Here is a 13,325-nt window from a genome sequence, read left to right as displayed (position 1 = left end):
ACTGCATGACCATACCATGTAGGGAAGCGATCTCTGATGTTGGTAATTATCTGCTAATTCCACAACTTATCCACATTGATTCAAGCTGATTCGAACTATTTCATCATCATGTTGAATAGATACAGAATCCATTATATACTTATTTTGTTTCACGTGTGAATGATGAAAATGATAAATAATTTTAGTGTGATATAGATGTTCTTTGTTTCCACATGTAACCTACATAAATTTTTAGGAAATACTGGATTTTTCAATTTGGTTTAGGAAAGAAAAATTAGAAAAACAACATTTTTTTTTTCATTTTTTGATTTTGTTTGTCTCCAACAGCCTTACAGTACACAGACCCTGTGTGCCAACCACATGACCTCTGCAATGATGGTGATATTAGCATTGATGCAGCTGTAAAAGAATATCTCATTAGACCAAAATTTTAGTTTTGACTAATTTCTAGCAATCTTTTTTCTTTTTTTTTTTTTTTCTGACAAACCTAGTCAAGGCAGAACCAAGCAGATCTGTAGTTACTTGGTCAAATATTACTGAAAAAGGGAAAAAAATGATGGAAAGGTAGAAAATAATAATCTAATGTTTAACAGAACCCAAACTGCTAATATTGTAAAACAGTATTAAAGTACAATATAACTAAAATTTGAGGTAGGTTTACTTCATCGATTGCTGAATTTAGGTGACTGTTGGCTGTTGTCAGGGGATGAACCTGACTGTCTACAGGGGCGGCATGGCTCAGCAAGGTAGAGCGGTCATCTTGTAACCCGAGAGTTGCCAGTTTGATCCTCGGCCAACTCTAGTTCTTGTTGAGGTGCCTTTAGGCAAGACACAGTAAAGGGCTATATAAATATGGACCATTTACAGATTAAATCAAAAGCTGTGGAAATTTTCTTTCACTTCCATGAAGTAGGCTTTTTGTTCCTTTCCTGTCCCCTTTAACAGCAGTTTAATTGTTTCCGCAGTCATTTTTTAGATGCCAGTTGTGTAAAGGGCCTCTGCTTTTTCTTATTTATTCCAAAATACAATACTTAAAGAGTAAAGCTGGGTGCCTTCATGCTCTGCTCCAGCATGCAAATCTTAATGCTCTCATACAAATCCCTGTTCTGATTACTTCCTCTGTTTCCCATGACCAAAGGCCAAAAAACTGACCCTCCACCAAGTATTTTATATTTTGTTTGTGCCTCGTCTTTGAAGGCTTTGAAGAAAGTTGTCTGGAGAACGCCCCTTATACATGATTCATAAGGCAAGCTCCCTATTGATTCAGCTGCTGTTTAATCTCAGCGGAGGCACGATATTTCCCCACGTCAAAGTCACCGACACCACTCTGTCCGCTTCAGCTGTCACCCAGAATTACGTGCTCCACCCTGCATACGATACGATACGGAGATTAAATGCTTGTTTAAACAAAAGCAAATGAGACTCTCACAACCCAAAACAACTTAAGAACCTTGCATTAACATATAAGCTTGACAAGGACATTGTTGTTCTTAGCATCGCCTTTCAAAAATCTAAATTAAATTGTAATCTCCAACTTTAGGTTTGGGTTACATATATATATATATATATGCAAAATTAAGAAATATTAAAATATATCTCAACAATATTTGGGAAATAACAATAGACATTTATGGCTCTACTCTTTACTCTTAATACTAATACTCTTAATCCCTGAGAGAGACATAGACAGCTGTATAGTTGTGGGGCATGACAGCGCAGTGGTCACATATTCACCCAGTTATCAGCCTCATCCAACACCTACAGCTTGGCTAATTGGAAAAAACAATGGTCCCTGAGTAGCCTATTTGATATTGCAGATAGGCTCAGAATAAGCCTCTTTTTTTTTACCTATAATAAATAAATAAATAAATAATGGATTAGCTCATTGCGTGCAGTGAGGGAGCACTCACACAACTAATGACATTCACAAGTCCATAAGCAGATTGGTGCAGTGACCACAATCCAACCACAGTGGTTAGAAAAAGACAGCATAAAGGCAAATTCATTGATTATTTACAGTCATCACATTTCTTATGCAGCCAAACAACCGTCTACTGGGAGACATATTCAGAGCCATTAGCACCACAATGTAAACTAGTAGAATGAGATTTTTAAATAATGTATTGACTCAAGTAAGAGGAAAGTATTTATTATGAAGACTGGATAGTTGTAGTATCATTACTGATATCTTTCTAAGCAGCATTTACCTGCTCTCCCTGACTGGGTGGAACAATAATTAGAATAGTCTATTTTTTTAGTAGCATAAATAAAAACCGATCCACACTTACAATAAATGGTAGAATTGTTTGCTGTGAGTCAGTGGGATGAGTTCACCAATAGAGTGCAATCAACCAACAAAATTGTCTGTCAGCCAAGCCAAACATGAACAGCGTTAATCTTAGTAACATGCAACAGGCTCGGCACTCTGTGTAGTGAACAAAAGGCACCATCAAACCCCAGTAAATCAACAACAGTGTTTCAGTTATCTAACAGTGTTATATCCTATAACATTTCAACAAACTCAAAATGATAGTGTCTTTAGCAACCTGATTCAAAGTGGATGATTTAGTTTTACATGTTGAATTTTAGGTTTGCATTTGGGTTTTATGTTGTGTTTTGTATTACTTCAGTTTGATCTTTGAATTGTTTTAGTCTTGTTTTCTGATTCCCCAGTATGCCCTGACACCTCCTATCACATGCTAGTCATTAGCTCCCTCTGTTTAAATGCTCCCTGATTTCCTTTGTTCAGTGCCAGATCCTCATCATTGCTATCTTGGTTTACTGTTGTGGTCTCCTTTCTTGTCAGTCAGCCTATTTTTTTTTCTCCTTGGCTGGTTTCTTGTTTGTTAAGGGCTTAGTTTCTTGTCAAATTGTTTTGATGCTGCCCTTATTTTTGTTAATTAATAAAGCAATTAGGGTCCATCACCTTGTTACTTCCTGTCATTTGAGTATCCAACTGTTAGCTTTGCCATGATGGGATGAACTTCCTATTATCCTGAGCTACAAACTCTAATATCTTGTGTTGTAGGGAAGTTTAAGTAATTTAACGTTATTAACACTTTAGAAACAAAATGTCAAAAAGTAGCATGCTATGATTTAATTGTTGTGTTTTATGTTATTAATCCAGTGATTCCCAACCCTGGGCCCCAAGGCACGCTATACTGCAGGTTTTACTTGCTGCAACACATCCGATTCAAATTAAATGGTTCTCTGACAAGTTCTGCATAAGTCTGCTAATGAGCCATTAATTTGAATCGGGTGTGTTGCAGCAGGGCAACATCTACAACCTGCAGAATAGTGGGCCTTGAGGACCAGTGTTGGGAATCACTGGATTAACCATTGTAAAAAAAAATCAGGGGCCTGAAATGCAAAGATTTAATATTTAATATTCTATTAATATGTCTACTGAATGATTGTTTATTCATCTTTGAAGGGAAAATATTTATTTACAGACGTATCTAGGTGAGATAATTAAATTGGTAGAAAAAAAGAATAAAAAATATATGTTAAGCTGTTGTTAAAGTTTAGCAGAGAGTGGTGTGGTTGAGATCCCTATGAATTAATGGGGGTGTTGTGTTTGTAGGGTGGAAGCAACTGAGCAACTCTTGTCATATTCAGCATCAGTGATAGTGATAGATTGGTGAACTTTAATTAAAAACTAAATAAACTGATGGACAAAAACTCACATCTTATGGTTCAATATCTGGGGTGTATTACTACTCCTTTCCAGCAACATGTCCAGGATTAAACATATCAAAAAGTACTAATTTTGATTTCCTGTTTGCTACGATGATCAAGAAGAAATGGTTCAAACTTCTTTCCTCTCTTTCCTCTCCATCATGTTCCTGGCCTACAACTTAGAGGTTTTCTCTTCAACTCATCTGGATTCAGGTCCATCTCATCCTCCTTCAAAAGCTCCTATACCAGGACTGGCACTTTAAAAACTGGAGATCAATTTATTCAGTAAAATTGTTCAGGTAACAATTAGGTCCAAGTTAATCAAGTCCAGCTTTTACTCTTTCATTTGATCTGATTTGGCTGAAACTTATAAGAAATGTCCAACTCTTCATTTACAGAATATTGACAAGCTAGTAGCATCTTCATATTTTTGTTGAATTGATGAGAATTAATTGTCTAAGAACTGGATGCAAAAAGTGAGACTTAAACTGCAAAAATTAAATGAAAAGTGCTAAATATAAATGAATGAATAAATAAAAAGTACAATAAAACAAGAAATGAACCACTTAAACTCTGTTATAACATCAAAATACAATATGGAGTTGCTTTAAGTTCTACATATGAGCAAATGTACTTACTGCCACCACTGATAAAACTTGTATGCTCATCTAGCTGACCAAATAAGCAAACTACTTTCATTGAGTTTTTATAGACACAAAGACAAACAACACATGGTGCACAGATGCTTTTATTACAAACAGGAAATTTGAAAATGCTTTTATGTTGCCTCAATATTCTGTTGACCCAAAATAAGCAAACAAACTGCAAATACCTACTACCCATAAATGGAAACTCTCTAATTAATGTCACAATGAGGATGCTGAGCGTAAAAGAAGAGTGTAAAACTGTATCACTGTAGGCACAAGGTCAGAAGTGACTCATTTCTCTTTGTAGCAGGACTTTGTTGGATACCTCTTGACTCATCACAAAGTCAGTTTGTTTATTTTTATTTTAGATACTTTCTCTCATTTATAAGTGCAAGACAAGGATCAAGTCCTCCTACGTCACTAACGTCCAAATATAGTTTACACAAATACTAGTAATAAAAAGAGCATCCTTTCAGTCTTGCCTTTGGCATTTCAAAAGAGATCAAAGGGCTGGATGGCAGAAATGTCAATGTTTTCTAAATAATTCATGTGTTTGACATGACCATTGGATGGTTGCCTGTAATTTCTCAGGAGTAAATTGTACATCCAAATTAGCAGTTTAATTTCCACATCAAAAGGCAATGCAGTGTTGCAGCTCAGGATTTGGGTGTGGTTGGAAAATAGCACCTTACTGCTGTTTCTGTCTTATTGATCTTTAATGTTCAGACAGTGATGAAATGAAATGAAAGCCTGTCATAAGCCCATCAACAGCTTTGACATCCTGTGAAACAGTAACTGAAAAAGAACATACAACACTAAGGATCCAAATCTTCAAAACTTATAGTTGCTTAAAAGTATCAATGAGCGATTGAGGCACAGGTTTATGTTTATTAAGTAAAGCAGTTTTTTTTGGTAAATCTCATACTTTACTAGAAGCACTCAGAGAGCGCAGACCCCCACCAAGCAAAAGGGTCACTCATCTGAGAAAAACTCCAAATAATAAAATAAATAAATAAATAAAATTAAACAAAATAAATTTATTACATTTCTGGCATTTCCTGAAATTTTTTTTAAAATCCATCCATAACTTTTTGATATATGTTGCTAGAAGACCGACAGGCAGACCCACCCTGCCAAAAACATTAAAAAAAAAAAAAAAAAAGATGAACAGAAGAAGAATGAATGCAGAATAAGCTTTGGCTATGCTACAGGTAGCCACTGACCCAGAGAAAATATCTGCTGTGGCTAACTGGCCATGTCCAAACAATGTCTCTGAGTTGCAGTTCTTCCTAGGCTTTGCCAGCTACTATAGATGTTTTGTGGATGGGTTTGCCAAAATGGCAGCTCCACCGCACCGGCTGGTGGCAGAGGCACAGAAAGCTCAAGGCCGTTGACAACAGCTTTTGGGGGACGGCTGAACCGATGAGTGTGAGCAGAGCTTCCAGGGCTAGTTAATGTTTTCTCAGGATTAAAAACAGATTTCTGTTCAACTAAACTACTTATATTGGATGCTACCCCTCTGCTTGTATTTTTTGGGAGAAATGATCAGCCCCTCTTACTACAATAGGACCAAGTTAGAAGTAGACATCCTTGACAAGACGTTGAGGCAGTTTTTATCTCTAGCTGCAACTAGAAGATAGCCTGTTGCGGTGCCTTATAACATTTTTATAATGTTTTGGACATGGCTGCACTAAATGCATGGTTCTACAATAAAAAGTTATATTATTTGATGTTAGGTTGTACCGCAGTTTCTTCCTGAAATCTACCTTGCAAATCTACCCTCTGTTGGGATCAAGATAATCCTGTTTTTTTGGATCAAAGTTATCTGGATTCTACTCCAAAGTTTTGAACAACCCAAACAAAGGGTTTTATCTGGATAACAACCAGAATTGGATTATGTGATCCAAGCTGATTTCAGAATCCAGATTTCCCTTTTGAACAACCCATTTTCAAGATTTTATCCTATCCGATAACCAAAATTCAATGGGATTATGTTTGAACAATTGGCCCTAGAAGATTTCCTGAACTTTAATCAAAATCCATCCATACCTTTTTGAGTTATGTTGCTGACAGACAGGCAGACAGACAAATGTATGTCAAAGGCAATTAAATGACGACCTGTAGCTAAACTTTCTTGGTATAATGTCTTGGTGTCACTGTATGGATAGAAACACTTGAAACTTACAAAACGAGAAAAACTGAACACAACATTAGCAAACATTTTTTGTTCCATATCCAATGGATGTTGTCCTTCTTTTCACTGACTGGTGGTGGCTGTAGCTCAGGAGGAAGAGCAGTCCTCTTTCGACTGGAAGGTATGTGGATCGATTCCAGGCTTCCACTGTCTTTGGGCAAGACACTTAACCCCACATTGCCACCCGATGTACCTATCGGGGTGTGAATGTGTGTGTGAATGGGTGAATGTGATAAGCAGTGTAAAGTGCTTTGAGTGGTCAAACTGACTGGAAACGCGCTATATAAGTACAAGTCCATTTACCATTAAATCCATGCCCAGTATAAGACTGGAAACAAGAAAGCCCTCTCTGAGCTATCTCTATTTATTCAGGTTCTTAGATACACCTTATGGTGCCCCTGTACACATCATCAGTGATGTAACCTGGGATTTCAGGTTTCAGGTCTTTCAGTAATCAGACCCCCTCCCCCTCCCACCTCTCCCCTCCTGATCCACAACCACCGTGACGCCACTTCTGCTGCAACTTAACAGCCCTTTGCTGACTGGCTCCTGTGATGCCCAGCATCTGTGGGCCCTGCAGAAAGATTGACCCACAAATCCTCGGCATCCCACTTTGATAAGTTGGCATTGTGCCTACCAACCATTGTTCCGGCACTCCTCCACTAGCCCAGAGTACTTTGCCCTCTTTCTCTCATGGGCCTCCTCTACCTGGTCCTCCCACGGCATAGTGAGCTCCAGGAGAATCATCTGCTTGGTTGCTGCTGAGGGGTGGACAATGTCTGGCCCTGATGTTGTCTTGGCGACCACTTCTGGGAACTTCAGCTGCTCCCCAGGTCAACTTTCAGCTCCCAATCACACGCCGTTTCCAACAGGCCAGGAGAGGTATTTCGGGGAGCCGCTGCAGGCTTCTCCCCAGCTCTGATGAAAGTGATGGTGTTCCTAACTGGGTGAAGGCTCTTGCTGTGGCTGATTCCACTGCAAATAGCATCTGCTATGGTCTTCACCAGTAGCGCCCTTCACCCAGGGCTCTCGGACAGCAGCTGAGGATGTGCTCCAGGGTTCCTCTTTTCTGGCAGAGGGGGAAGCTGGTGTCTCCACCCTCCCCCAGGTAAAGAGGTTAGATGAACTAGGACTAGGCAGCCCGTCGTAGACTGCCTGGATCAAGAATTTTTTGCAATAGGGTTCAGCTTTCCACAGCTCGGTCCATGTGACCTTGCACTCCACAGCTTGCTCCCATCTTGTCCAGACCTCCTGCTGCCTCATTCGTACCATCTGGCTGTCCCGCTTCTCCTCTACTCCAGTTCTCACCTCCTCAAGGATCAGTGACCTCCTATCTTTCGCCTGTACCCTACCATAGCGAGGTGTTCTACTGCTACCCAAACCAGCTCTTCCCTGTTCCACTGTGCCCACCAGCACCCTCTGCCATAGCCTTGACTCTGCAACACCCACAGCCTCTGCAGCTCTCCACTTACGTCCCGTCCTAACCTCGATCCCAGCCTGGGTGATCTTTGGATCACTGGACTCCAGGTGTTGAAGCAGCACCCTCAACCATGAACTCCTCGCTCAGGCTGCTGATAGGGAATTTTAGCTTGTTGGTCTACATGTACAGGGCGATGCTGCTCAGGCTTCGTGGCAGCCCCAGCCATCTGCGGAGAAACTTGCTGACCCTCATGTTGAAAACTTTCACTGTTGAAACAGGGACTTTGTAGACCAAGAGGGGCCAAAGGATCTGAGGAAGGAAACTGTGCTGGTAAATCCAAGTTTTGAACTTGCCAAGGAGGCTATACTTGTCCACCACAGCTAGCCAAGTCTCCAGCTCTTGGTTGGTTGCTTGTGTGGAGGCTGCATCTCTCAGGCTGCAGTTAAACACCTTTCCAAGGCTCTTCACCAGTTCCCCTGTGAGTGATGGTGTCTTGGTGGTGCCGAGTGAGAAACAGAACTTACCTGTCACCTTCCCTTTCTTCAGTGTAAGAGACCTCGATTTACCTGGTTTGTACCTCATATGAACCCAGGAAATCAACTCCTAGAGTCCACTTAGGATCCACCTGCAGCCCAGATCAGATGTGGTTGTCACTGTTAGGCCCTCCATGAAGGCTCGAATGGGTGGCTGTCAGACTCCAGACTTGGTGAGGGCTCCCCTGCACTGGACTTCTGCAGACTTCACCAGCATGTTCATGACGATTGCAAAGAGGATGATCGAGATTGTACATCCGGTGAAAATTCCTTTTGCAAAGTTTGTGCAGGTCGGAAGTTGTTGATCCAGAAGAGACTCTCAGGCTCTTGGCATAGTAGTCCAGGATGAGGTCTCTGAACTTCTTTGGGATGTGATGTCAGTTCAGTGCCTCTTCGACCAGCTTGTGGGGCATGGATCCATAGGTGTTGGCAAGGTCCAACCACAGCCCAGCCAGGTCACCTTTGTTCTCCCTGGCTTCCCTGATAAGCTGAGTGACCACGCCTGTGTACTCCAAACAGCCAGAGACCTTTAGAATCTCTCCTTTCTGGGCCGAGGTCTCGATGTAGGAGTTTTTCAAGAGGTAGTCTGTCAGTGGCCTGGTGACAATGCTGAAGAAGATCTTGCCTTCAACACTCAGCAATGAGATGGTTTGGAACTGACTGATGTTCTGAGACCTTTCCTCTGTTGGGATCCACACACCCTCTGCCTGTCTCCACGGGTCTGCTACCTTGCCCCTTCTCCAGATCGCCTTCAGAATTTTCAAAAGCCTATGAAGTAGCCTGGGGCAGTTCTTATATACCTTGTAAGGTACTCCACTAGGCCCAGGAGCGGAGCTTGCTCTTGCCCTCTTGACTACCTCCTGGAGCTCTCTCCAACAGGGCTCCTTTGCGTCGAAATCCAGCATTGGTGCAGGTAGATCAATCATGGACCTACAGGGGCCCAGTTCTTGCTCTCTATATTCGCTGCTGCAGACAGGGGCCCAGTTCTTGCTCTCTATGTTTGCTGCTGTAGGTCTTTCTGAGGTGCTGATTGACCTCAGCTTTGGAGCAGGTGAGCTGACCACTGTGCTTCTGTCCTAGCAGCTGTTTTGTGAACCCAAATGAATTTGCTAGGAAGGCAGCCTGCTTCCTGGACCTCTCCTTCCTCCTCCTCCTGTGCCACTCAACCCTCCTCGGGATCATCAGCCTCTGGCGGATTATGGTGCATAGCTCTGCCAGAGGTCCCCTTTCCTCTTCACTCCCCACCTTGAACTGCTGCCTCAAGCTCTTCAGCTCCTATTGGAGCTGATGAATTTTACTAGCTCTGTTGTTTTTGGTGTAGGGTGGCTTTATTGTACCCGTCTCCTCCAACCCAAACCTCTCTGCAGCTAGGCTGATGATAATCATGGTCATCGTCTTGAGGCAGTGATCAGCTTCCCCGTTGGTGGTTGGTTCCAGAATGCTATTGGCATCTTCATCAAACTGGAGCCACTCCTTCCCCTTATTAACACCTAACGGTGTTGTGATGTCCTGTGTGCATCTGGTGCTGTCACCTGGAGGCTCCAGGCACTGTGGGGTGACTCCGGGCCAGGTTCCTCCTGTGTCTCACCAGGCATAGTTCCTGCATGCTGTGACTCTAGAACCTTCTGTGCACTCTTCATCTTGGCCCAGTGGATCTGCAGGCCATGTTGGTTCTTGCATATCTTGCCACATATGCATTCAATAGTCATCATTGAATTTCCATTTCCATGTGTCGTCATTCTTTGATTTGTTTGGTGGGATTCTCTTCCACCCCCAATCTCAGGAATCCCCAGGGGTATAGCTCCCAAAGGTTGATCTGTAGTTTGTTATGGGTTTCTTCCTCTCAGAAGATTTAGCTTGGGATGCCAACCCTCACTGCCTCAGTGCTGTTTTTTCCGAGCTGTCTGCTGTCTCCAGCTGTCACCAGTCTGTACTTGGTTGTCAACCAGACTGTTACTGGTAGTCACTGGTAATATGCACTGACTGGAGTTGCTTACTATCTTACATGATGACAATGCAATGTAAATTACAATGGTGGACAATAAATGAGATGTTTTTTCTTTTTAAAAGCCACAGTGAACCTTATAAACTGTACAAGACATTTTTTTGTATCTGGTTTTCTTTTCTTCTTTCATAACCAATAGACTAAAAGATGTCAAGGCAATGCAGCAACCAGGTTATCAGCAGCCATGTTGTTGATTTACTCACAAGCTTCTGTGGTGAGTGAGTGACAAAAGTGTGATAACAAGAAAACAGATTTGTTTACACTTTTTATCTTTGTGATTTTCAGGTTTTCTTTATTGAATAAAGTGTATAGTGTACCAAGCCATTCTGAGCTAAAAAGTTCCTCTTGTGCATGCAAAGCTGTGGCTGGCAGTTGAATGAGGTCTTTGTCCTGTGTTTAAGCACAGGGGAATTGTTTTCTGTCATGTCTCATGACATCACTGATTCTTGACATCAGTCTGGTATGTGAGGGTCTTTAAATCCAATGTTAACTTTAGGTTTGGTTTAATTAACACTTTTGCTGAGGATTTTAATACAACAACATTCTACACCATGATCTACATGCACAAAGCTTCTAGCTTTTGAGTTGAACACACCTTTGCATGCAGAGTATAAGCCATGCCATTGATTTCTGACACTGTTGTTGTGGAATCAGAGCACACAGTCAGGCCAAGGATAAGAAGCCCAGTGATCTTCTAAGCACAAGCTGTCAGTGAACAGAGCTGATGGAAACCTACAGAGAACGTGAAGCAGCCTCTGCATCATTCTGTTTAAAATCCTGATGGTAGCTAGAGGCTGAGGGAGTTTATTGTTGTTTTTTTTTTTCCTGACAGGAACCACCTAGGGATGTGATTGAGCCTGGTTGTTTTTAATTGCACTCACCACCACTTTGCTTGAGCTTTAATTACTTTACTGTGGACACATTGTACTGGTTTGTTACTCCATCTTTCAGAGAGGCTTAGGATTCAAAAGGATGTTAACACATTCCTGCAATTCAAAATAAAACCTAAGGTTCTCTGTTCAGCCTCATGAATAAATGCTAAATGATCTAAGTATGATTCAGTCTTGGGACTTAAGCAATGAATTTTAAGGTGCTGTAGCCATGGGAGCATCGTCACTACATTCATAATCCTTGTGAACAACTCACACAGGATGCTGCATATGCCACAGTGAGTGAATGTATGTAAGTGTGTAACTGTCCCTCAATTCTGGGCTCTCCAAACACCAACCATCTAATTTATAATCCCCCTGTCATGTAAGATCATGTCCCTGGAAAAGCACCAAAACAATCATACTTCCACTGAAATCATTAAAGGGGTAGTGCACCCAAAAATGTGGTTTTTGAGCTGTAAACAACACAGTCTTACTTACTTGTGATGAAAACCACATATACTGTTAATAAAATTGGCATTTTTTTTTTCATTTTTTTAAAGAACAGAATTTTGTGGGTAAAAAGAAATTACTCATAACACTCCCTACAGGGTAAAACCAGGTTTTGATTTTTGTGATATAGGACCACACTTGGTGCTTCTCTACATCATGAGAAAATTTTAAAACCCACACAGTCCCTCCCTCCAGATGCAAATAGGCAGGTCTTCACCTTGCAGGCATAGAAAACCACACCCACCAACGCATAATGATGTGAACTTATATGGTGTAGATTTGCTAGTCTCAGACTTCTATTTTCTCACAGTTTCTGATTAAATATTCCGGCAGTTGGAACAGATTTGTGCTTTTGAGGGATGTAAAAGTAACAATGGACTTTCTTCTTTACCTGCTGATCCTCATCTGGTGACAAACAGCAGCTCAAATCATAGCAGCAGCAACTTCCAGCAGCACTTCCTGCAGCTGCCACAACCTGCTGTGAGTCTCCACAGTTTTCCAGAGCTGCTGGAGCTGCTGACAGGTCAGCGTGACAGCGCTAACGGTTCAGACTGATATGGTTCAGGACTACCTTGTTCATGTATAGCTGAGGAGATTCAGAAGGGGAGAAGTCTTTCACCTCAAAGATCGGTCTGTGGCGTAGGTGCTTTTTGAATCTTGCTTTCCATCTTGCTAGTGAGCTGAGCTACTGTCTGTCAATCATTTCTGCCTGTGTATCCTGGACTGTACAATTAAAGTGTAATTCTCAATTAAAAACCTGGTTTAATTTTATGATTTACAGGAATGTAAGAGATGCAAAGTGGTAAAAACTGAGAAATTAAACATTTTTATTAAAATAACTGTATAGAACTGTATAACTTTCGATTTACATTGAACTCGTCATGTCAAAGGTTGATGATAATAACTTTGGGCATTGTTTAACCAGTATTTTTATTGATTTTTTTTTTTTTTTTTTTTTTGGAGTTTTTCATTTTCAATTCATGTTTTGCACAACATACCACTTTAATTTTGGAAAAAAACCTAACAAACCTACTTTACCACTTTTAGCAGTAGCGATATATGAATTTAATTTACTATGGTGTATTTATTGTTGTTGAAACATCTACTTTTAAATTCAACAAAGGCCCTACAGAAAGAGATGGAGAGATCACATGAGCAGCTTGTTTGCCACTCATCCTATTTGATGTAGAAAATGCTCAGTTTTTTTTTTTTTTTTTTTTCTGCCTGTTTAGTTAGTTTACCGTATGTGTAACTGCAGATATCACTTTCACACTTCTGCATGCATTTGTTTGCTTGCTCCCCATGTGGTGGTGAGTAGGAGGAAAACGCAAATGTCACCATCGATATGATGTCGCCAAGACAGAACATGAAAACACAGATACCCACAGAGACTTACACATATGCTGTGATATAACACCAACCAAATGGTATACAACAATGATACAAAAACACTACTACTATTTCCA

General features: G+C 41.0%; 1 pseudogene; it reads right to left on the bottom strand.

Annotated features, from left to right (window-relative positions):
* Nucleotides 1–9,867, bottom strand: part of LOC121629213 — a 40,164-nt pseudogene extending 30,297 nt beyond the window's left edge.
* Nucleotides 9,868–13,325: the final 3,458 nt, after the last annotated feature.

The sequence above is a fragment of the Melanotaenia boesemani genome, chromosome 18 (genome assembly GCF_017639745.1).
Source record: "Melanotaenia boesemani isolate fMelBoe1 chromosome 18, fMelBoe1.pri, whole genome shotgun sequence".
NCBI lineage: Eukaryota > Metazoa > Chordata > Actinopteri > Atheriniformes > Melanotaeniidae > Melanotaenia > Melanotaenia boesemani.
Note: the sequence above shows the minus strand (reverse complement) of the source record. Positions and strands in the feature narration are given on the sequence as shown.